A 27,981-nucleotide genomic window follows, 5' to 3' on the forward strand; every position below is an offset into this window, starting at 1 on the left:
GACATCGATGTGATAGTAAATGTGCCACATCGAGTCCACGTTGGTTCACTTGAATTGCCACTGGGAGCCAAGGAAAAATATTGATTGACGCAATGGTTGCCACACTGAGATCATGTTGATTCACTATTTTTAATTCCCAAACATAGTTCAAATGAGGTTCAAAATTTATTAAAGTCATTCGGGAACACCTATTGACATTCATGATCATGAATTAACCTAAAGATTGACATTTTAAGGTCATAAGAGCCGTGAAATAAAGTTGCCAACTTATGAAGGATAAAATAATACTAAGGCTAAATACTTACCTAGAATTTTCAAAGTCTGGTCCCCTTAGCAAGCCTAAAAGACTGAGCTGAGCTTAGGATTTTGTGGGATCTTACAATCTCTCCACCTTGGGAATCTTCTTCTTTGAATGAGACTGATTAAACTGAGAATACTGATAGACTGGATTTAGAAACTGGACATGCACAACTGAAGCATGATTTCGTGACTTAAATTACTGATATACTTAATTATCATACTAAAAAAACATATCTAATGCATGAGTACATAGCTGAACATGTTATATGAATACATGACTGGGATTACTGATAAGCTAGATTTATATACTAAACATGAATGTATGATGCATGAGCACATAACTGAACTGATTCATAAATGCATGAATAAGTATGCAACATTAATTGGTACCAAGTTAGTAGCAGTATCTGAACATGAGACTGAGTATATTCAAAGAAAATTTGTTACCTTAGGCTGAGTCTAATTTTGCGGAGAACAGGTGAGGATACTTGGTCCACACGTTTGCTTCTTCTTCCCAAGTAGCTTCCTTAACGGACTGATTACGCCAAAGTACTATGACTTGAGCAACTCCTTTGTTACTCAGTCTACAAATCTAATAATCAAGGATTTCGATTGGAATCTTTTCATAAGAGAGGTTGTTCTGAATATCTAGGCCCTCTATAAGACTACGACTGCTGGGTCACCTATGAATTTCTTAAGAAAGGAGACATGGAACACTGGATGCACTGACGCTAAGTCTAAAGGAAACTTAAGCTCGTAAGCTCCCTTTCCAAAATGGCTAAGAATTCAGTAAGACCGACATATAGAGGGATAAGTTTCCCCTTCTTTCCAAACCTCTTCACTCCTTTCATAGGAGAGACTTATAAATACACAAAGTCATAAATCTCAAACTCGAGATCCTTTCTGCGTACATCTGCATATGATTTATGTCAGCTCTATGCTATCTTAAAAATTTCCCTAATCAACAGAACTTTATCTAAGGTATCAAAGACCAAGTTAGGCCCTACCACTATGGTCTCATCAACTTCAAACCAACTAATGGGAGATCTACACCTTTTCCTATAAAATGCCTCAAACTGAACCATTTGAATGCTTGAATGATAGCTATTGTTATATCCGAATTAAATTAAAGGTAAGTGGTCATCCCAACTACACATGCTCGTAGCATATATTCTAAAGTCTGAATAATCCTTCCTACTTGACCATTTATCTGAGGATGAAAGATTGTACTGAGGTAAACTCTATTACCAAGACCCTTTTGGAATGCTTTCTAGAAATAAGAGGTAAAATGCGTACCTCTATCTGAGAAAATTGACAATGGAATATCATGAAATCTAAACAACTCCCTGATATAGAGTTTGGCATAATACTCAGCTTAATATGAGGTATGGACTGGTAGGAAATTATTTGATTTGTTCATCCTATCTACGATGACATAAACTAACTTATGCTGACGACGGGTACGACATAAACCCATTACAAAGTCCATGTTCACTTTTACCCATTTCCAGGTGGGAATGCTAAACTCCTTCATAGACCCACTAGGCTTCTGATGCTCAATCTTAACCTATAACATGTTGAACACTTAGCTAAAAACTCTGCAATATCTCTCTTCATCCCACTCAACCAATAGATCTTTCACACATCAAGGTACATCTTAGTGGGTCTGGATAAATAGAGTAGCGTGCACCATGCACTTCTACAAGAATTTACTGTCTCAAGTCATCTACACCTAGCATACATAGCCAACTGTGGTAGTGCAACACACTATCTTCCTCTTGGAAGAAAACCTCTACCTTCTTATCTTTGACTAATTTTTTTAACTTAGCTAGATTGGGATCCTTACCCTACTTTTCCATTACCTCAAAAACTAGGGATGATTGGGAACTACTTTTTACCTATACACTACCTTCTAATGAACCAACTAAGTGAACACATAGTTGGGCAAGCTAATGAACTTCATGAGCTAACTTTTTCTTACCATCCTACATATAACCAACACTAACCATAGACATCCTACTGAGAGCATCAGCTAATATATTCTCTTTACTCGAATGATCAAGATGCTTATATCGTAGTGTTTCAACAACTCTAACCACCTTCTATGATGAAGGCTTAGGTCTTTCTAAGAGAACACATATTGCAGGCTCTAATGGTCAGTGAACACATCAATATGCACCCCATACAAATAGTGTCTCAAAATCATTAAGGCAAAAACTACTGCAGCTAACTCAAGATCATGAGAAGGATAGTTCTTCTCATGGGGATAACATTGGGGGGTGATTTTGGAGCTTAAGTATGAATTTATTGGGACATTCTAGCAAACACTTGCCTAACATGAACTTGAATATATGCTATCATTATATAATTAATTATTTAATTCTCATGAACAACTCATCAAACACTTAAAGTCATTGTATTTACACGTAGTACTAATCAACACATGAGCATCACAATTTCAAGCTTTTAACATGAATTCACATAATACTACATACATGATAGTTGTTATTTCCTAAATATTGCACTTAATCATGGAATTGAATTCCAATCAACATTATAATCATGAATACATTTGAATCCAAATCATTGAAAGCATAAAATCAATCAACTTGAAGTTTAAAAGACTTTCTTGGACTCCATGGGTCGAAGGAACCCTTGGATGAACACTTGACATATCTTGGTTGCTAAATTCTCGAAGACTAATGGTGAAACCTTAAGCCTTGTCCTTGAAATTAAATCACCTAGGGCTCTTGTTCATGAGAACTTTGAGAGAAAATAAGTATATTTTCCTCAATAAAAGTTGAATCTCATGTTTTAGGGATGAATAGGGGTAGGAAAAAGAGTGTAATACCCCAAAGGATGTGGCTTTTTAATGACTAAAAATCAAACTATTGACGTACAGGATGATGCTCTGTGTTGTTTACATCGATGCAATAGCCAATGCGCCGCATCAAGTCTGCACCAGTTCACTTGAATTGCCACTGAGAGCCAAGGAAAAATATTGATCGACGCAATGGCCACCACACCACGTTGAGATCACATTGATTCACTACTTTAGATTCCTAACGTAGTTCAAATGAGGTCCATAAAATATGAAACTCATCCCGGAATACCTAATGACATTCATGATCATGAATTAACATAAAGATTGACATTTTAAGTTCATAAGAGTCATGAAATAGAGTTTCCAACTTACGAAGGATAAAATAATACTAAGTCTGAATACTTAGCTAGAATTTTCTAAGTCTGGTCCCCTTAGCAAGCTTAAAAGACTGAGCAGGGCTTAGGATTTTCTGGGGTCTTACAATATCTACCCGTTGGGAATATTCTTCCTTGAATGAGACTGATTAAACTGAGAATACTTATAGATAGGATTTAGACACTGGACATGCACAACTGAAGTATGATTTCATAACTGAAATTACTGATATACTTAATTATCATACTAAACATGCATATATGATACATGAGTACATAGCTGAACAGGTTTCATGAATGCATGACTGCGATTACTGATAAGCTGTATTTATATATTGGAAATGCATGTATGATGCATAACTACATGACTGAATTGATTCGTGAATGCATGACTGAGTATTCAATATTAATTGATTCCAAGTTGGTAGCTATATCTGAACATGAGACTGATTAGATTCTAAGGAAATTTGTTACCTTGGGTTGAGTCTAATTTTGTGGAGAAAAGGTGAGGATACTTGGTCCGCATGTGTAATTCTTCTTGCCAGGTAGCTCCTCAATGGACTGATTCTGCCAAAGTACTTTGACTAGAGGGAATTCTTTGTTACTCAGTCTGCAAAACTGATAATCAAGGATTTTGACTGGAATCTCCTCATAAGATAGGTTGTTCTGAATATCTATGCCCTCTATAGGGACTACGACTACTGGTCCACCTATGCATTTTATAAGAAAGGAGACATGGAATACTAGATGTACTGAAGCAAATTCTGAAGGAAACTCAAGCTCGTAAGCTACCTTTCTAAAATGGCTGAGAATTCGGTAAAGACCAACATATCGAGGGATGAGTTTCCCCTTCTTTCCAAACCTCTTCACTCCTTTTATAGGAGAGATTTTCAAATACACAAAGTCACAAATTTCAAACTTGATATCCTTTCCATGTACATCTACGTACGATTTTTGTTGGCTCTGAGCTATCTTAAGCCTTTCGTTGATCAAAAGAACTTTCTCTAAGGTATCAAATACAAAGTCAGGTATCAAATACATCTACGTACGAGTTTTGTTGGCTCTGAGCTATCTTAAGCCTTTCGTTGATCAAAAGAACTTTCTCTAAGATCACCCACTTCAAACCAACTAATGGGAGATCTATACCTCTTCTCATAAAATGCCTTAAATGGAGCCATCTGAATACTAGATTGAGAGTTATTATTATATGCAAATTCAATCAAAGGCAAGTGTTCATCGCCACTACCTTTAAATTCTATCGCTCATTCTCCCAACATATCTCCTAAAGTTTGAATGGTCCTTTCTGCTTGGCCATCTATCTAAGAATGAAAGGTGGTACTGAGGTAAACTCGGGTACCAACACCCTTTTGGAATGCTTTCTAGAAATGAGAGGTGAATTGGGTACCTCTATCTGAGATAATGGACAATGGAACTCCATGCCATCTGAACAAGTCCCTGATATAGAGTTTAGCATAATCCTTGGCTTAATATGAGTTATGGACTAGTAGGAAATTAGTTGATTTGGTTATCCTGTCTACGATGACCCAAACTGAATAATGGTGATGATGGGTACAAGGCAAACCCATTACAAAGTCCATGTTCACTTCTTACCATTTCCAGGTGGGAATGTTGTACTTCTACATGGACCCACTAGATTTTTGATGCTCAATCTTAACCTTTTGACATGTTGAACACTTAGCCAAAAACTCTGCAATATCTCTCTTCATCTCACTCCACCAATAAACCTCCCGTAAATTAAGGTACTTATTAGTGGGCCTAGATGAATAGAGTAGTATGCACCATGCATTTTTATAAGAATTCACTAGCCTAAATCATCTACACCTAGCACACATAGCCGACCCTGGCAGCGGAACACACCATCTTCCCCTTGGGAGAAAACATCTACCTTCTAATCTCTAACTAATTCCTATAACTTAGCTAAACTGGGATCCCTATCCTGCTTTTCTATTATCTCAGAAACTAGGTATGATTTTAAACTACTCTGCACCCATACACTACCTTTTAATGAATTGACTAAGTGAACACCAAGTCGGGCAAGATGATGAACTTCATGAGCTAACTTTTTCTTACCATCCTACACATAAGCAACACTACCCATAGACATCCCACTCAGAGCATTAGCCAATATATTTGCTTTTCTCGAATGATACATGATGTCTTTTAACAACTCCAACCACTTTCTCTAATGGAGGTTTAGATCTTTCTAAAAGAACACATATTGCAGGCTCTTATGGTCACTGAACATATCAATGTGCACCCTATACAAATAGTGCCTCCAAATTATTAAGGAAAAAACTACTGCATCTAACTCAAGATCATGAGTATGATAGTTCTTTTCATAGGTCTTAAGTTGTCTAGAGCTGTAGGCTATGAACTTACCTCTCTGCATTAAAACATACCCTTAACTGACTCTGGGGGCATCATAATATACCATAAACCCATCTGAACCATCTAGAAGGGTAAAAACTGAAGTTGTATTGAGTCGAGTCTTCAACTCTTGAAAACTCTTTTCACTAGAATCTACCAACATAAATTTGACTTTTTTCTAAATAAATCTGGATATAGGGGATGAAATAGATGAAAATCTCTCCAAAAACCATCGATAATAGCCAGGCAACCCCAAGAAACTCCTTATATTTAATGAAGTGATAGGCCTAGGCCATTTTCTCGCTATTTTAGTCTTTTAAGGATCAGGTCTAATTCCATCACCAGAAATGATATGGCCAACGAAGGCTACTGACCTTAGCAAAAATTCATACTTAATGAATTTGGCAAATAACTGATTGTTACTGAGAGTCTACAATACTATTCTGAGATAGTCTATAGAATCATGCACACTGATAGAGTAGACAAGAATGACATCTATGAAGACTATGATGAATATGTCCAAGTACTACTTGAACTCCTGATTCATCAAGTATATGAAGGCTGGGGGGAATTGGTAAGACCAAAGGATATAACCAAGAATTTGAAGTGACCATACCAAATTCTGAAGGCTATTATGGGGATGTCACATTCTCTGACATTGAGCTAATGATAGCCCTATCTGAGGTCTATCTTTGAGTAGTAACTGGCACCATGAAGTTGGTCAAACAATTCATCAATTTTAGGAAGTGGATACTTGTTCTTGATTGTAACTTTATTTAGCTGACGGTAATCAATACATATTCTGAGGGAACAGTCTTCCTTACGCACAAATAAAACTAGGGCACCCCAAGGGAACATATTGGGTCTAATGAATCCCTTATCTAGGAGATCCTTCAATTGTTCTCTTAATTCTCTGAGTTTGGCTGGTTCCATTCTATTTGGAGGAATAGATATGGGCTTAGTGTCTGGAAGAAAGTCTATCTCAAAGTTGATTTCATTTTTAGGAGGAATTTTAGGGAGATCTTCAGGAAACATATCTGGGAATTCACATGCTACTTACACTGATTCAAGATTAGGGGTTTCTGAACTAGAGTCTTGGATTCAAACGAGATGGTAGACACATCCTTTATATATCATTTTTCTCACTCCAAGGTAACAAACATAGTGACACCTAAGTGCTGAAGTAGGTAACAAACATACTGACACCTAAGTACTGAAGTACTACCCCTCCACTCAAGGACGGTTTCATTTAGAAACTGAAACTAGGAAATTTTGTTTCTGTGGTCGATATTAGTCATCTCTAATTCGACTAAGTCTGCTGAATTGACTTTCTGAGATACCATAACTAGAAAGTTTATGTATACCAGCTGGGCTATGATAGATTTGGCTACTAGGGTAGTGATTGAGAAAGGCTCTACTAGGATTTTAAGACTGACTCCTAAGTCAACAGCTATATATAGAGTAGCAAAGGACAAAGAATCACCTAGGTCTAGCAAAGCATAAATATTTAAATGATATACTGGTAATGTACCAGTGACCACATCAGGAGAACTTTCTTGATCTTGTAGGGATTGATGAACATAGAGTCTATTTGGGCTCTGCCCACTGGTGGCACTAGAAGCGGCAGCATGCTGATTTGGGAGATTTAATTGAGCTAGGAGACAATTATACTAACCCAGAGAACCTGACTGGGGATAATCTGTATCTCTGTGACCTATTTAGCATACCCAAAACATATATCGCTGCCCTCTTTACAGATACCCTAGTTATTTTTGCTATATTTATGACAAAGAGGATTGGTTCAGGCACTACTAACACTACCCTGGGGTTTAGGGTCTGATGCCCTATTTCTGTTGCCATCTCTAAATTTTGGAATAGGAGCGCTGGCTGAGGACAAAGTTTGAACTAAGGATTTCAGGTAGAACTAAGAATGATTTCCACCCTTTGACTTAGGCTGAGCAAAGTTAAAACTACTTATTCTCTCTCTCCTTATCTTTATTCTTAGCCTACTCTATTCTTTGAGCATGGACCATGTGCCTAGATATTTCTATCACTTTAATCAACATTGTAGTCCTACACTCCTTGACCATATAATTAGATACGCCATACACAAACTTACTCATCCTAGATTTGTTATCTACTACAACATGAGGAGCATACCGAGCTAATTAATTGAACTTAAGAGAATACTCTTGTATCATCATATTGCACTTCTTCATATTTATAAAATCAAAAACCTTTGTTTTCCTTAACTTTAGTAGGAAGAACCTATCTTTAAAAGAAATAAAAAACTCCTCCCATTTATGGACCTTACATATGTGGCCATTTCTGCTTTCCACTGTTTAAACTATAAGTGTGCCACATCCTATAACTGATATACGACTAACTTGACACTTTCACTAGCTATTACCACCATAATATTGTAACCTTCTGCACCTAATCAAGAAACTCTTAAAGGTCCTCATCTGACTTAGACACAGTAAAAGATGGTGCGTTCATTTGCGTTAAAATTCAAATCCTGGAAGCAGTAGTATTGGCCACTGGGTTGGCTAGAACAGTAGTTGGATTTTCATTTTAGGCTACCACAAAATGATCTTGTATTGTGAAATCTTCTTTAAATTCAGCGTAGGAGACATGTTCGTCTAGAGAATCTGGCTGGATGGGTTAGAGTTCTGGCTAGTCTCCCACTCCTCTTTTTTTGTCCTCCTTAGAGGCATATTTTTAAAATAGAATAGAAATTTTGATTAGACAGGGAGTTTCACTGGAGATCATGCTCACTTGCATGACATGAATACTAAAAAGGGGGAAACCTTTCTTAAAACACCTTGCAACCTCCTATCCATAAGTATGGCACACTACACATTGATGCACAAGATTCTACTAGATATGGCTTTCAGACTTCCTAGGACTCTATTGAACCTTAGGCTCATATATAAAGTTTGTAACGCCTTGATTCTATACCCCAGACGCTACACGGTGCTCAAAATCTCAAAAGACCATAAGCTAACCCATGACTGGTACCTGCTTCAATAACTGAATAGTAATACTACAAATATGCAAAAATTTCTAAACTATATGAAATGTGGAGTTGATTGTACAAGTCCCCAACTAACTTCAGCTATAGAAATAAAACTGAAATATTGCAATAATAATCTTGTCCTTGAACTATGATGATTCACCACTAACTTTGACTACTAAAAATCTACAATGGCTAGGGATGATCGGGAACCCGTATGACTAAACCTATGAAGACATCATTGCACAAGAGAAAAGTATTTGTCAGTAATTTGAATGTACTGGTATGATATATAAGGTAGGATGAAATGTGTGGGTTCATATACACGAACAATACTGACTGAATGCCATAAATATAACTAAACGAGAGTACATGTATGAAGATGCATACTGTAATTGAGATCCTAATAATAATGGATACTAAGTTTTTGAATTACTAATTTACTGATATTTAATTTAATGATACCGAATAATTAATAACTTAATATCTTACAGTCTTGATCCTGTGGAAATATACTATGTTTTGTAATGAACTGAGAGACTGTGTCTGATAGTCTTGAATTTGTTGAACTGAACAGAGTTCTGTACTGAGACTGAATCTAAAACTGAGACTGTGAAAGGTAATTATTTAACCAATATTCCCTTTCTAAATAGAATGGGGTCAAACCTGTAACCTCAATTAGAAGGGTTCCAATATAGTTTCATAGGTAAAGAAAAGTTGAGTCACCCTTATCTGGCAGGTGCTCTGAACAAGAATGGTGGTACCCTCAACTTGCATATAGATTACCTCATTAACCCTCAATTGGCAAGTTGATGTTTCAACCTATGCTGGCTATGTAGTTTTGGAATACAAAGATTGTTTCTAAGGATGACACCTTCTACTGGCTGGTGAGTCCCTATCCATGGGTTCACTTGGTGCTAAATCCTACTCCCAACTGAATAGACACTAAACTAATTTCTAGTTCGCACTAGACTTGACTGAGCTTTTACTGGTTATACTACCTAACTGAACTAAACTGAACTGATTTCACTGAATTTCGTTGACTGACAAAATACTAATGAATTTTGTTACCTGGCTGAATTCGCTAAAGCATGAACTAAATATAAACTGGACTAGACTGATACTGAGTCTACTAATTTTTTCCTAAGTTCTATAACCGACTAAGAATACTACTGATTGTGACATGACTAATACTATCCTGAGACTGACCATGGCTCTAGGTAATCAGCTAAATTATCAGGTATTTAAGACCCCTAATACTCAATAGCATAAATTATAAGACATAGCAAAATCTTGAAATATGATAAATAACTACTTGATCATCATTCATTTATTGGGACATTCTAGCAAACACTTGCCTGACATGAATTTGAATGTATGCTATCATGATATAATTTCATTATTTCTCATGAATAACTCATCAAACACGTGGAAGGCATTGTACATGCACATAATTCTAATCAACACATGAGCATCGCAATTTCAAGGCTTTAACATATATTCACATGATACAACATACATGATAGCTTTTTTTACATAAATCTTGCACTTAATCATGGAATAGAAATCCAATCAACTTTATAATCACAACTACACTTGAATCAAAATCATAGAAAGAATGAAATCAAGCTACTTGAAGTTTAAATGAGTTTCTTGGACTTCAAGGGTGGAAAGATCCCTTGGTTGATAAATTTTTTAAGATTAACGGTGAAACCTTGAGCCTTGGCCTTGAAATTAAATCACCTAGGGGTTCTTATTCTTGAGCAATTTGAGAGAAAGTAAGTATATTTTGCCTAATGAAGGATGAATCACATGTTTTAGGGCTTAATAGGGGTGGGGAAAAGACCCTAATACCTGTAAAGAAACAACGACTTTTTAATGACTAAAAACTAAACTGTTGACGCACAGGATTATACACCACATTATTGGCATCGATGTGATAGCCAATACATTGCATCGAGTCTGCATTGATTCACTGGAATTGCCAATGGAGCCAAGGAAAAATATTGATCGATTTGATAGCCACCACACCAAATTGAGATAGCGTCGATGCACTATTTTGGATTTCCTAACATAGTTCAAACGAGGTTTGAAAAATACAAAACTCATTCGAGATCACTTATTAACATACCTGATAATGAATTAACCTAAATATTGACATTTTCAAGACATAAGAGTCGTTAAATAGAGTTTTCATGTAATTTTAAGGTCATAAGAGTCGTTAAATAGAGTTCCTAACTTATGAAGGACAACATAATACTAAGTTGGAATAATTAGCTAGAATTTTCTATGTCTGGGACCCCTTAGAAAGCTTAAAAGATTGAGTTGAGCTTAGGATTTAGCGGGGTCTTAAACCATATTGGCTATGTTTTTATTTAATGAACAAAGAGGGTTAAGGCATTCTCCCAATTTAATTTGTTAACTAAAGGAGGATGAGGCATTCCTCCCACTTGATTTAAAGAATAAAATGAGTCATGGCATTTCCCTAAATTAATGTAATTGTAATGGTAAAATTATAAGCTTGCAATTGTATGATATGATGATACCTATGGTGTTCTTTAATGTATAATTCTAGTATTACTGAAAGGGTTATGTGAAACTTACTTTAATTAGGCTTAATAGGGGTTATGTAGCTAAGACATGAAGGTATAGGTCTTGAATGACTTGAACTTGAAACTCATATTTGCCGATGTGAGGGTTGTCCTGATAACCATATGCACAGTTCATACTATAGATATATATTTGTATCTTATATTGATTTGGGGCTGAGGAACACCCTGGTCTTTATTGACACCTTAGGTTCATGTGGCTAACATGCATTGGGGCACTTTCAGTAGGGGGAATAAAATCCATATAGCTTGATGGTACCTATTTATGAAAGTTGAGCTACATAGTCCAGGATAATGTTTTACTATCATGCTAAACCTTGTTCCCTACCCAGTATCTATTATATATATATGTATGCATGTATGTGAACATCTATAGTAAGTTTTAAATTGAACTTTGACTAATATTATTTTATCCCTTCCCTTAGTTACATACTAGTTTTCATCCCACTAATTCTCTCTAGATGCTATATCCCCACACGATGGAGGGTCTGAAGCCAATCCTTCGTTTCATGCATAGTTTTAGTGGGATTGGCATAGTTCGTCGATCGTTGCGGTGAAGTAGTGAGATCCCATTCTCTAGAAAACTTGATCATTCCATTAGTATCCTTCCATAAATTACAATTGAAGACTTCATATTGACATTATCATTGTTATTATCATTGTCAGAGTTGGAGAAATGTCCCGACATTAGTTATTTTTATATTAGAAGAGGTTTTGTTGATATTACAGTGAATTTGGTGTTGATGTTGACACTCTTAAATATTTGTGATTTTATTAATTTTCTATCTTGTTATATGTTTGGCTTTCAGTAGCTGCTAGGTGTATTATGTTCTGTTTAGCTAAGCAGTAGGAGTGGTCTCCAGTCCTTGATGGACTTTCAATATCTATCACAGCTAGGCCCTCATTTGGGTAGTGACAAAAAATGGTATTAGAGCCTTGGTTTGGTGTCATTAGGTATCAATAAAGCCATGTCAAGTAGAGTCCTGTTATGGGTGTGTAGTGCCCCACACTAATTAGAGAGACACTATAAGAAATTTAGGAATATTTCCTTTTCTTGTGATCTAGCATTAGGCTGTAGAATCTAGGGTATTAAAATCTCCTCTAATTCCTATTTTATCAGTATATAGATTATGCATACTAGAAGATCTAATGTTTGAGGAGCTTTTTTTGTCCTAGATGAGCACAATATGTGTAAAACTCATCCATCTTATAGAGTTCAGACACAATCTAGGGCTCCATCTCCTGATTATACATCCCACGTGGAGCTCTATCAATCCATACCATCCCTCTCCAGGCTAATGATAATTATTCCCTACCACCCCAAAGAGATATTTCTAATGCTGAGTTTCATCAATCTATTTATTTGTTGACCCAGTTTGTGATATCTAAATTATGTCAGTTGAGTCCTACTAGTGTTGCAGTAAGTTATTCTAAGGTTACTCAAGTTGGAAAGTTTATGAAGCTCAACCATACCATTATTGGACCTAAGGTTGAGAATGATCCTCAAGGATTGATAGATCAGATGAAGAAGATCTTCTAGGTTATGCTTGTTTCTAACTCTGAGGGTTTGGAATTTATTGTATACAAGCTGAAGAATATGGCCTTTCAGTTGTATAAAGAGTGGGACAAGTCTAGGGGTGATGATGAGGGGTTAGAATTATGAGATTAGTTTTTGGGTGCCTTTCTGGAACTTTTTTTCCTCAGGAGTTAAGGGAGGTGAATATTGAGGAGTTCATAAATTTAAATCAAGGAAAGATGACTGTGAAGGAGTATTCCTTGATGTTTCATCAGTTATCCCATTATGCTCCATAGATTGTGTCTAGCATAAGGACAAAGATGTGGAATCTTCTTTGATCTTGACTCAATACTTGGTGTTGGAGTGTAAGGATGCTTTGTTGAATAGAGATATGGATATCTATACACTTATGGTATGTATGTAGCAAGTCGAATATGAGAAGATAAAACAAGCCAATATAGGATTGAGAGAAGGTAAAAGGTCTAGGTATTCTACGTAGAGTGGAGGCCTGTAGAATATTTATAAAGATAACAGACAGTAGTTGAAGAAGTAGTGGGGAAAATTTTTTTCATCTTCTATAGCTAGTTCTCTATATCCTAAGTCATTTGGTGATCGACACATTTAGAGCAATAGTGTGTTTATGGCACAAAGTGACCAATCTCTGGCCAATGGGGCCCAGTCAGCTACATCACATCCTCTCTGTAAATTTTGTAGACAGTTGCACTATGGCTTTTGAGATGAGGGGAGTAATAAGTGTTTCAAATGTTGGATGGCCACATTATGATACACTGTCCTAGCAGTGATGTTTTTACTGGTCCAATAAGGTCCAGCTTACTGCTTTTTTAGCTCTTATACTAAAGGGAGCTACTTTTGTCTTCGGCATTAGTCAGAATAATATGTATGCTCTTGCCACCTACCAGAATTTTGAGAAATCTCCTGATGTTGGTACTGCTATGCTAAAACTTTTCTCTTGTTATTTATATTATCTTCTTGACCCCAGGTCTACCCTTTCTTATGTGACCCCTTATGTAGCAATTCATTTTTTTCACCCTAAAAGTTTTTTTGATACCTTTTTTGTGTCTACCCTGGTGGGTGACTCTATTATGGCATGAAAAGTCTAAGGTTTTGTATGATATTTATTTATTCTAGGGAGATGTTAGTTGATCTGATATAGTTGGATATGTTAGATTTTGATGTGATTTTGGGGATTGATTAGCTCTACTTATGTTATGCACCTCCTAATTGTAGGACCCAAAGATTTAATTTCCAATTCCACAATGAATTGGTAATTGAGTGGGAAGGTAGTTCCTTAGTGCCTAAGGAAAGGTTCATTTCTTATCTTAAAGCTCAAAAGTTGATTTCTATGGGGTACCTCTTTTACTTGGTTTGGGTTAAAGATTCAAACTCAGACGGTTATTCTTTCTAATCAGTCTCTGTGGTATTTAAGTTTCCCAACTTTTTTCTAATAATCTTTCTGGTGTTCCTCCCGATAAGGTAATTTATTTAGAGATTTATATTTTCTGGACACTCATCCTATCTCTATCTGTCCCTATAGAATGGCTCTGGCTAAGTTGAAAAAACATAGAGACAATTTGAAAGAGCTCCTTGATAAGGGTTTTATTTTCCTTAGTATTTCTTCGTGAGTTTCTCCTGAGCTCTTTATGCACAAGAAGGATAGGTCCCTTTGAATCTATATAGACTGTCTCTAGTTGAGTAAGGTAATGGTGAAGAATAAATATCCTTTTACTAGGAATGTTGTCCTATTTGACTAGCTTCTAGGTGCTAAGTACTTCTATAAGACTGATCTTCTATTGGGTCATTATAATTACATATTAGAGAGGTGGATATCCCTAAGACTATTTTCATTCTCGGTATGGCTATTATGAATTCCTATTCAGTATTTTTATTTGACTAATTTCCCAAAAATATTTGTAGCTCCTATGGATTTAGATTTTTGTTAGTTTCTTGACTTATTCTTTATTTTGTTATTAATGACATCCTACTTATTCTAAGAGCGAGGAGGATCATGTCAATCCCTTCGTATAGTGTTTTAGACCCTTCATGATTAGCGTTAGTAGGCTGAGTTTTCAAAGTGTGAGTTTTAGTTAAATATTGTTACCTTTCTTGCTCATGTTGTTTCTAATGTAGGGATTATGGTGGATTCATAGAAATTTAAGGTGGTTAAGAAGTACCCTAAACTAATGACTCCAATCTATATTTAGAGCTTTTTGGGTTTAGTAGTAATTATAGAAGCTTTATGGATAGTTTCTTTTCTATTGCTGCCTCATTGAGTTAGTTGACTCAGAAAAACATGAAGTTTCTATGGACTGATACTTATGAAGGTAGTTTTGAGAGGTTGAAGAATAAGTTGAGTTCAGCTCTGGTTATGACTCTAACTAAGGGTATCGAGTGTTTTGTTGTTTATTATGATCTGTCCTATGTGGAATTAGGTTGTGTTTTTAGTCGTGTTCTCTATGATTGATTTGAGGTCCATTTACCATCAGTTGAAGATTCGGGCTGAGGTCTTCAAAACATAGTCTTAAGGACCCACTATGGTTATTATGAGTTGTTAGTGATTTATTTTAGGTTGAATAATGCCCCAACCATGTTTTTGGATCTAATGAACCGAGTATTCAAGCCTTATTTGAAATCCTTTATATTGTGTTCATGGATGATATCCTTTTGTATTTAAGGAGTAAAGAGGAACATGCATAATAATTAAGGATTGTGCTCCACACTTTGAGAGATTATTTGATTTCCACCAAATTCTCTAAGTGTTAGTTTTTGCTGGAGTCGATGACATTCTTTGGTCATGTGGTGTCTAGGGATGGGATTATGGAAGACCCAACAAAGATTGAGGCTATTCGTGATTATCTTGTCGGCAGATTATTTGTTTAGGCTTTTTCTACTATGCAGTAGGGTCGTATTATTGCTTCTACTTTGAGTCAACTAAATGTGCACGAGCGCAATTACCCCACTTATGATTTTGAGTTGGCGGTGGTAGTTTTTGCAGACAAGATTTAGAGGCATTATCTTTAGGGTGTATATTGTAAGATTTTCAAAGATCATCTTAGTCTTCAACATCTTATGACCGTGAGAGATCTTAATGTTAGGCAGTGTAGATGGATGGAGTTTCTTAAGGATTATTATATCCCTATCTTGTATTATTCAGCAAGGCAAATGTGGTAGCACACTGTATAAACCAAAAGGTAATGATTATATATAGCTTGGCTTGTATTTCTGTTTCTCAGAGGCTATTGGAATGGGGCATTCAATCCTTAGCCAACATGATATTGCTTCTTGATATTTCATATCCAAGAAGAATTCTTGCTAATGTTGACATAAGGTTCTTTCTATTTAAGAAAATTTGGGATTGAAAACTTGAGGAAAAAAAACTTAACACCGTCTACAATCAGATATTGAATGGTAAGTCTATTAGGGCTACCATAGATTCTGATTGTATCTTGAGATTTGATCGCCATATTTTTGTTTCAAGGGTTGGTGACTTTATTAAGTCAATTTTGCACGAGACTGACAACTTTGGGTATTCCATTCACTTGGGTACAATCAAGATGTATAAAGATTTCTAACAATTTTATTGCTTGTTTCCTATGTTTTCAGCAGGTGAAGATCAAGCATCAATGATCTAGCGGTTTGATTCAGACACTGCCCATTCTCGAGTGGAAGATGGATCAGATTACCATGAATGTTATTAGTGGTTTGCCTAGTAATTCCAATTGTTCTTATGGTTTTGTGTCATTATCGGTTAATTGACCAAATCGGCCTATCTCATTCGTATTCAGATGTCTTTCAGCATTGAGAGATTACCTCATATCAATGTCAGTGAGATAGTCTGTTTGCATAATGTACCTATATCCATCATTTTAGATCGGGGTTTTGTATTTAATTCTAAATTTTAGAGACCTTTTAAGGAGCAATAGAGAACTCAAGTGGATCTAAGTATAACCTTCCATGATAATCAATTGAAGTAAACTATTTAGGTTCTTGAGGATATGCCTCTGTGCCTATGTTATGGATTGTTTGGGTCATTGGAAGGAACACTTAACCTTGAGAGATTTTGACTATAATAATAGCTAATATTTATGTATTTAGATGGCATATTTTTAGGCCTTATATGGTAGGTGATATTTTTGTCCAATTGGATAGTTTTAGACCTCTGATATTATACCATGTGTTACTAACTTGCTTCAGGAGTCATTAGATAGAGTTGAGGTGATTCAGGAAAGGTTGAGGGTAGCTCAAAGTAGGTAGAAGGCTTGAGAGGAAAGGCAAGCTTAGCGCTTGATATATTAGACCCTTCGAGATTCTTCCCACAGTTTGTGAGGTGGCTTATGAGCTAACCTACCCCTATATTTTATTATTTTATTATTTTCTATTCACTTTCAATATTTCCATGTTTCAGTGTTACATTGTTGATCCATCTCAAGTGCCTAGAAGGGACTCAGTCCAGTTTTGATGAGCGATTGACTTTCGTGGAGGAGCCTGTGCTCATTTTTACATTGGATGTCTGGCGATTGTGCACTACTTAGATTAACTTAGTTAAGGTTCAGTGGAGGGACTGCACAGTAGAGGAGGCTACATAGGAGATCTAATGTAAGATGCGGACTCAGTATCCTCATCTATTTGAGGCTTTAGGTTCATCTAAAACCTTCACTTTAGCAAACAAAATTACTTTTAGTAGTTGATATTGTAATGACCCTTTAGGTTATTTTCTATTTATGCTTTTTTTTGTTACAACTTTCCTATAGCTACCCTAAGTCATTCATCACTTGCTTAAACTGATAGTTTGGTTAACAGGCAGTTTGTTTAGTGTTTAGAGTGGATTTACTATTTAGAAGACTTTGATGGTTCAAATTAGCTACTCTTATGCAAATTCTAACTATTTGAATATCTTTTAAATGTCAATTTTAGTATAGGTAGACCCTTGGTCTGGGTGTTAACGCACCTAAGCTTATTCCGAGCTATTGGTCAGAAGTTAAGAAAAATCACAAATGGGTGTGGGACAAAATTTTTCTTGAAACAACTTTATATGGAAATTTCTATAGTGCTATTGAGTTCAAAATTCCACGTTTTTTGGGTTAGCTTAGTCATTGTGCGTATACAAGATTCTAGATGAATCCGTGGTGTTGGCGGAGACTTGAAAATTTCCAAGTCTCAGCTTATGCTGGTGCACTTGCATCCTCGAACCTTTGATCTCTTATATGATTTGCTAGGCACCAGTTAGTGTCGTATAAGTGACATTTTTAGTTTCATAAGCAACACACATGGTAGGAAGTCAAGTATTGTGTATGTAATACAGATGTCATAATCAACTTTTGCACCTTTTGCTAGATATCCCATATATGATGGGCAAGTTGCATATGCGATACCCGTGTATGTGGGAAGTATATAAATGCACCCTTTAGCTTGTTTTTCACCATTTATCATCTATTTTCTTAGGTGAGCTTGGGGATAACACTGCTGGATAATTTTGGAGCTTGAGTTGGGATTAATTACACAATTCTCATTCAAATTCATTGTAAGATTTAATTATTTTCATTGTTGATTTCCCCATTCTAATCTAAAAATCTTAAAATCATGTTGAATTAATTTTAACACCAATATAGCTCAGAATTCACCCATTTTGAGGGTAAATGTTCCTTGAGCATAGAGGAATGTTGAGTTGGTTTTGGCAACACGCTATACGTAAATGGGCCCCACGTGGGATTTTTACATAGTTTTGGACCTGAAGCACAATATGAAAAATGGTTACATTTTTTTCTCAGTTTGATGAGTATATTGTGATTTTGATAGCTTGGCACCTTGTGAAATCTTCTCGAAAGGGTAAATTAGTGATTTTGCAAATTCTTTGGGCTTTCATTAATGCCCAGGTAGGATAGGCTTACCTACTTTATAAATTGAGCTATCTCATAGTATAATCATGATATTTTTCTAGATATGTGGTAGGAACTGGGTTTTGGAAGTGTGAATGAGGATATTTGGGTTAATTAAACCCTTAGGATAACTTGAAACCTTAGATGAAGAGTAATTAGTGTAGTAGGTCAATTGGGCTTCATGATATATAATTATAATGGAAATGACTTAATTACTCAAGTTGGGTGAAATTGCTTAGTTACTCATGTTAGGGTAGAATTATTCATAATTTCTTAAGTTATGGGATTGCCATAGATGCTATTGTCCTAAGTAAAATTGCCTTACTTAATCATGCTTAGAGAGGACTAATTTCCTAGGGGCTAATTATGGATTACTTGACATCTAGGACTGATCTTAGATACCGTAGTCTAGTCTAGGTAGAAATTACTTCAGAGAATCTTTGGGGATTAGAAGTGGAGCCCTCTTTCCCAGCTTTGGCCAAGACTTATGATAAACTTGTAGGCTCTTTTACGTATGATATACTAATATTGATGGTGGATTTCGTACTCGAGGATGTTGGATATAGTTATCGAGTATGTTAGTTTGATATTGGAGGGTTGATGCTAATTTAGAGTTATACAAGTGATATTGCCCATATGTGTGGCTAATGGTACAATTTATAAGTATGATTTAGGACTTATGCATGTAATTGTAGGTATGGCTTCTGAATATGATTAGTAACATGGTCTATTGATATTCTTAATGCTTTATACATCATTATGACTAAAGGTTAATGGATAGTTCGGATGATATTGATTATATAGATATATATTATGACTCATGGGTATGATATAGTTTTAAAAATATAATGCAGCTAATGGATATGATATATCTTATATAGATATATAATACAGCTCATGGATGTGATATGGCTTATATAGATATACAATACGACTAATGAATATGATGTGGCTTATAGAGATATTTAATATGGTTCATAGTATGATATAGCTTATATAGGTATAATATGGCTCATGGGTATGATCTTTCTTATATAGATATATAATATATCTCATGGATATTATATTGTTCAAAATCATGATTCGACTCGTATATAAGATACAATAGATAGATATAAGCAATAACTTGTAGATATAATATGACTAATAGAGATGTTGTGACATATACATAATATTAACAACCTGTAGATAAGATGGGTGTCCTATAGATATGATTATTAATATAAATTTTGGATATGTTTAATAATATAGCTGACGAATAGTAGTATGGGTATGGTCTTTGAATATGGCTAATAATATGGCTTAAAGACAAGATTAGGGATAAGGTCTACAGATATAATTCTTTGTCCTTTTTATAATTACAAGTAAAGGGATGGTCTATAGCTATGATTTATTGTGTTTCGCTAATTAAAATGGATCACTAATATGGTTCATCGATGCAGTTTATAATTATGAGTTCTAATTCAAGTTCAACAATTATCAATGATATTGATGATATAAGTTATGGTTCAAGTATGGCAAATTTAATGATATAATGATAATTCTTTTGAGTTCTGATTTGAGTATGATATTGAGGGTTGTCCATGATGTAGTGTGAGATGGATGGATTTTTGGTCATAGAATGACGCTTGGTAAACTTTGGTTATTCAGTAGTATCTTTGATTATATCCTGCATGATTATGGGGGATTCCATTGGGTTATTTACTTTTCCTTACTGGCTTATGGGGGCAATCTTTTAGTTATAATGGTATGATCCGTATGTTATTATCTGGTATGTATTTACTTGTTTATGTACATCGGTATCAGATCCTATTTATAGGTTTTCCCCTTTTATCTTGACTTAGATTATGTTATCATGTATCTTATTATATTTATATCATGATTTAGCTCAGTCGGCCGATGATGCCTACTGAGTACCTATGGTTCGGTACTCATACTACATTTCTGTACCATTTTAGTGCAGATTCAAGTACTAGTTGTCATCGTTGATTTGCCCTTTGTGTAGAGTTGATTTTAGAGATTGGGTGAACTCTTGTAGTCGTAGTTACCCTTTTTTCTTCAAGTTAGCTATGTCTATTCTTTTATTTTTTAGATGAGATTATATTTGTCTATTTAGTGCTCATTTTTGTGATATAGTAGCTCTTGCATCGACATTACAGACTATTAGGATATTTGTTGGTTTCTATCTATAAAATAGATATTTATGACATCGTTATTTGAATCTTTAATTGTTGACTTTGGGCTACTTACCATACTTCTACTAAGTTAGCCCATTGTATCTAGCTCTAGACTATATTTCAGATTACCTATTGGCGGGATAGTGTAGGTGCCATTATGACTCATAAATTTGGTTGTGACATAGAGGAACATCATAAGAAGACTTTGGCATAAATAAAGGTACTATACCAGAGTTGGACGAACACCAGGTGCACTCGCAAGATCACCCTTGATGTTTCGACTTTTGACAGAACATTTTGCATCTTTTACTAGGGAAAAGGTGTGTTTTCAAGCAACTAAATATGTATTTAATGGTGGATTTGAGTGATTTCAGGTTATGGAGTTAGCTGAAGCAGAAAACTCAAGAAAACAGCAGGAAAAGGTCACTAATGGCCCAAATGGCTGACTGTCAATCATGCGATGGACCACCAAGAAGACCATCAGAGCTAAACAGAAGGTTTTAGGTGGAAGATTCATGCAATTGTCCAAGTGGTGGACCCCCTGGCCTTCAGTATTAAATAGAATGTAGGATTTTGAAAGTCTTTGTGACAGACCGTGCCATGGAATGTCAGACTATCGATGGTCCGCTAAGGTTGCCATTAGGGTTAAATAGAACCTGACATCCTAGGGCACTAAGTGACGGTCCATGTAACAGACTATCAAACATCCGACGGGCCTTCAGTTGGACCGTCAACTTGGACACGGCATTTTCTGAGGTTAAATTTTAAATCTTCTAAGCCTGGAAGCATATAAATACCCATTTAGGGTTCTAAATCTTGGATATTGTTACAATAGATTTCCATCTTTAAAATTCTCTGCAATGTAGAAATTGGTGAATCAAGCAAAACTTGTGGATCTAATCATTCCATTGCTATTGAAGATTCAAGGACTAACTCTTGTATCTTTTGTAAGTGCATTCTAAATTTATTTATAAATAATACAAGGATTCTTTCTCTTTCTTCTATGGAGATGAGTGGCAAAGCTCCCATAGCTAGGGTTATAGGAGCCTTGATATGAACAACTGATATGGGTGATTGTGATTCCAATTGAGTTTCTGTAGTTAATCGATATTGCAGAAGCCTCTCTTCACTTTAATGACTTTTCTAGGTTGGAACTTGAAAGGTGAGGCCAAGAATATCACTTGTTCGAATAGAAAAGTGCTCGTTGGGAAAACAAAGGGTTTACATAGAATCTAGAGGCCTAAACCTTCATTGAAAATGCCTTAGCAGGATTGACCTACATGATAAAATGGTTGAATAATCCATATATTCTTTAAGTTTGAAAGAATTAAAGGATAAATGATCAATCAAAGTTTAGAAACTAATGGGTAAACAATAGAATTCAGCAACTCTTGCAATTAAAGTTCTTGATTGGAACTCCAGAGTGGTTTACAATCCTAACTGTTTATGCATCTTTGTAACCATGACTCTAGTTTATTTAATACCATTGAATTACGACTTGTAGAAAGAAATATTAGTTGAAACAACTCTGTTACAATTATTTAGAATACAATTCATAAACTAAATCCCCATTTATTCAGGAACCTTTGATCAACAGTCTGATAACAATCACAATACTTAGTGAACACAGTATTCCCTATGGGATTCGACACCCAACCTAGTTGGGTTCTATATTTCATAGTGACTGCTTACTCTCGCTTAAGAGAAGTGTACTTTGGGCATATTAAATTTTGGCACCGTTGCTAGGGAATACAGTTGTCAATTAAGTTTTTGTTTGTTAATTAACCTTTGGTCAAGTTTCCCAAATTTTACTTTTGTTAGTTGTTTTTGTTCTGTGCAGGGTAGTTATTTTGCATACCAAGTACATAGGGATCAGTTGCACCGTTATTATCAATACATCAAGAACTTCAATTAATTGGCAGAATGGCAGACCCCCAAGACGCTGAAAGACTAGCCGCTCTAGCTAGAGCTCAACTTAATAAGAAGAATGACGGCAAGCCGGCGCATCATCCTAATCCACATGATGATGATTTAGTGGATAATGATTTGTTAGATTCTGTTAACCTAACGTGTTCAGAGAATGTGGTTGCACCAGTGAACCAGAATGTAAACAGGAATCGTCCTTTTAGGGCAAGGCAGGATCGACAATTCGTATAGTTTGATCTAATTGATGTTGAAGATGGAATGGATCGAGAAGGTGCAAATGGAGCTATTTTTTCTCGACCTGTAGCACCTACAACTAAATTCAATATTACCAGTATAATGATTAAACTCCTTCATCTTAAGGGGTTGTTCAGTGGTCTTCCGAGAGATGCTCCTAATATGCATTTGGTGAACTTTGTGACCATTTGCAAATATACTGATAACCCAAGAGTGGGACAAAATACTATCCGACTATGCTTATTTTCATTGTCTCTATCTAAGGAGGTAGCACTATGGCTCAATGGACTAACTCCCAACTCTATAACCAACTGGAGGCAGTTGAAATAGGCTTTCCTAGAAAGGTTCTTTCCACCCTCAAGGAGGGTGCAGTTGAGGGATGAGATTAGTAACTTCCGACAGCTTCCCGGTGAAGCTCTTCATGAGACCTGGGATAGGTTTAAAAAGAAGATGATGTAGTGCCTGAATCTTAATATGATAGATATTCATTTTATAGAGGTTCTTTATAGAGCTTTATACTCTATTACGAAGCTAGTTATAGATAATATTGCTGGTGAATCATTTGTGGATCTCACTTTTTCCAAAGGCTTGATCGGATGACCAAACAAAGTAGAGCTTCGCATAACAGGGATTCTATGGTAGCAAGCCCTACTATGTCTAGTGGTATGACTGCAGAACAACACAAGAAGGAGGAGGAACGTGACCAGGACATGGCATACTTGAATACACGGATAGATTTTCTAACTAAGCATCTATTGTCTGGAAAAATAGAAAAGGTAAAAGTTGTTGCATCTCAAGGTAGAGCTGACTCTAATTCGAGAGAAAAATCTAACTATCTAAATAATCAAGGGGGTTTTTGAGTCAATAGCCAAGGAAATCAAGGTCGGAACTATTATGACAGGACAAGTTACAAATTTAGGGATCAAGGAAACTGGAAGAACAAGAATGATAAGAGTGGACTATAGGTACCTCCTGGATGTAGAGATAATATTGCAACTAGCTCTGGCAAGATGTCCATGGAGGACATGATGGAGAAATTATTAAAGGGAGTTGAGTCTACCAACTCTGGGTGACTACTATGATGAGTCATTTGTCTTCCATGAGTCAGTTAGTAAACTCACACTCTACTTCTATCAAATAGTTAAAGCAGCAAATGAGTCAACTCTCAGCTGGATTGAATCAGAAGAAGAGTAGAACTTTGCCAAGAGATATAGTTCAGAATCCTTAAAATTATGGCTCTTTCATGGTAATTAACACACAGAGTGGTAAATTTTTATCAGGCCTTTCTGTGGGAAAAACTATGAAAGAAGTTGTGATCTAAGAGGATGTTGAGCATGAAAAAGTAATCCAGTAGAGTCTCAAAAACTAGATGGCATTGATATTTCTTCTACTCATTAGCAGGTTGATTAGTCAGAAAAAGTGAAAGACAGGGAAGAGAAAGCAGTGGTGAATACTATCCCAAAACCACTGCCTCTTTTTCCTTATAGATTAATGAAAAAGGTTGACAATACAATTTTTAGTAAATTCATGGCAATTCTAAAGCAGCTGACAGTGAATGTGCCTTTGGTAGTATGAAGAATATTATGATGGAGAAGAGAGTAATAATCTATGAACCATTGGATATCTCCATAATTATAGCGCTATTTCTACAAGATCCTTGGTTCATAATAAAGTAGACCCAGCAGCATTAACCATCCCTTGTATAATTGGGTCTCTAGATTTCGCTTAGTCCTTATATTATCTGGGAGTGAGCATCAATCTAATGCCTCTAACTATTAATAAGAAGTTGGTTTTGGGAGATCCCAAACCCACAATCGTGTGACTTGTGATGGCCGATAGGTCAGTAAAGTAACTTGTTGGTGTTTTGTATGATGTGTTAGTGAAGGCGGCTTCTTTAATATTTCTGATGGATTTCATTATTTTGGATTATGAGGTGAACTTCGAGGTGCGCATAATTTTGGGTTGACCTTTCCTCACGACCAGAAGCATGTTTAATTATTTGTGAGCTAATAAGCTCTTATTCAGGCTGAATAATGAAGTGGTACGATTTTATATATGCTAACCTATGATGCAGCATGAGGAGATGAGAGTGTTCTCTATTATGGATGTTTATTATGAAGATAAGCAGGAAGTACCAATAGTGAAGAAATTTTCTGTTGAGCCCTTGGTTACAGTTCTAATGAATTTTGATAGTTAGGACATTGAAGAATATAAGAAGAGTATTTGTGCTTTAACGGGAATAGGATCATAAACTTATCCGCCCAAGAAGATTTATCTGGATCTAAACAATCGTCCAACACCACCATCTAAGTTGTCTATTGAGAAGGCACTGGTGTTGGAGTTGAAAGAATTTCTAAGTCATCTCCGATATGTGTTTCTAGAAAATAGAAATAATTTACCTGTCATCATTGTGGCTGATTTAGGTGAGCAGCAGGTGAAGGCACTTATTTCTATGCTTTGGAGGTACAAAAGGGTGATAGGATGGACAACTATGGATATTATTAGAATCTCTCAAGGTATTTGCACTCGTAAAATTCATTTGGAAGAGGACTGCACACCAACAATTGAGCATCAACACCGTCTTAACCTGCCTAGGAAAGAGGTGGTTAAGAAGAAAGTTATTAAATGGCTTGGTACAGGATTTGTATACCCTATTTCAAATAGAAACTAGGTGAGTCCCTTATAATGTGTGCCCAATAAAAGGGGCATGACAGTTGTAGCGAAGGAGAAGAATGAGTTGATGCCATTTATACCTATCACTGGGTGGAGAGTTTGCAAGAATTATCAAAAACTCAACACATGGACATTGAAGGACCACTTCCTAATGCCTTTCATGGATCAGATGCTTGATTGGTTTGTGGGAAGAGGTTGGTTTTGTTTCGTGGATGGTTATTTTTGTTATAAAAAGATTTCTATAGCCCCGGATGATTAGGAGAAAAAGACATGCACCTGCCCGTATGATACTTTTGCATTCAAGCGGACACCGTTTGGACTGTGTAATACACCCACTACCTTTCAATAGTGCATGATGTAATTTTCTCAGATATGGTTAAAGACACCTTAGAGGTGTTTATGGATGATTTTTTGGTGATAGGAGATTCATTTGAGCTATGTTTAGTAAATTTGAGTTGAGCCTTACAGCGGTGTAAGGAGTTTAATCTGGTACTTAATTGGGAGAAATACCACTTTATGATGAAGGAGGGCATTGTCTAGGACACAAAATTTCTACAAAAGGAATTGAGGTCGATCGAGCTAAATTCGAGGCTATTAAGAAGCTTCTATCTCCCATTTCAGTAAAAGAGGTGCGTAGTTTTCTTGGTCAAGATTGTTTTTATCGAAGGTTTATAAGAGACTTCTCAAAAATGGCAAATACACTTTGCAAACTTTTGGAGAATGAAGTTAAGTTCAACTTTGATGATGATTTCTTGAAGGCATTTGAATGCCTCAAAGGAAAGTTAGTTGACACACCTATTATTGTTGCATCGGATTGGTCAAAGTTGTTTGAGATTAGTTGTGATACAAGCAGTGTTACACTTGGAGATGTAGTTGGGTAGAAGAGGGACAAGTTGTTTTATCCCATTTACTATCCAAGCAAATCACTGAATGGGGCCCAAAAGAACTACACTTTCACTGAATAGGAACTTTTTGTAGTATTTTTTGATTTTGAGAAGTTTTGGGCTTATTTGCTAGGAACCAAGGTGGTGATCTACACTGACTACGCAGCCTTGAGATATCTGATGGTGAAAAAGGAAACAAAGCCAAGGTTGATTATCTGGGTGGTTCTGCATTAAGAATTTGACTTCGAAGTCAAAGATAGGAAGGGTTGCAAAAACCAAGTTACAGACCATTTGTCTAGGTTGGAAGGGAAGCAAGCAGTTGGAGATGAATTTGAAATCGATGATGCATTTCCAAACAAGGAAATCTTAGCTTCAGTTATGGACAAAATACCTTGGCACGCTGATTTCGCAGACTATGTGGTGAGCGAGGTGATTCCAGAGAATCTTTTTTTCATCAAAGAAAGAAGTTTCTTCATGATGTGACTCATTTCTTTTGGGATGAGATGTATTTGTATCAACGTTGTGGTAACAATATCATAAGGAGTTGTGTTCCAGAATAAGATATGTTGAGTATATTTTAAGCATGTCATGCTTCCCCGGTTCGAGGTCACCATGCGGATGATCGTACTACTAGAATGTTGCTACAAAGTGGTTACTGTTTACCGACATTGTTCAAATATGCTTACTAGTTCATGAGAAGATGTGACCAATGTTAGAGGTAGAGGTCAATCTCAAAGTGCCATAAAATGCCTTTGACAGAAATGATAGAGGTAGAATTTTTTGATGTTTGGGGCGTCGACTTCATGGGGACTTTTGTGAGCTCATATGGGATGAAATACATTCTAGTTGTTGTTGACTATGTCTCAAAATGGGTTAAAGCCATTGGTTTGGCTGACAACAAAGGGAAAAGACTAGTTGTGTCCCTTAAAAGGAATATTTTCTCTCGATTTGGGGTGCCATACACCATTATAAGAGACAGTGGATCTCACTTTTGTAATCATGTATTTCGGGCTGCCTTAAAAAAGTATGGTGTTAAGCAACACAATGTAGTTACTCCATACGACCCACAAATTGTGGCAAGTGGAGATTTTGAATAGAGAGACCAAAGCCATACTTGCTAAAATAGTGAATGCTAGCAGAAAGGACTGGTCTAGGAAGCTTAATGA

This window comes from Capsicum annuum, chromosome 11 (assembly GCF_002878395.1).
Source record: "Capsicum annuum cultivar UCD-10X-F1 chromosome 11, UCD10Xv1.1, whole genome shotgun sequence".
Classification (NCBI taxonomy): domain Eukaryota; kingdom Viridiplantae; phylum Streptophyta; class Magnoliopsida; order Solanales; family Solanaceae; genus Capsicum; species Capsicum annuum.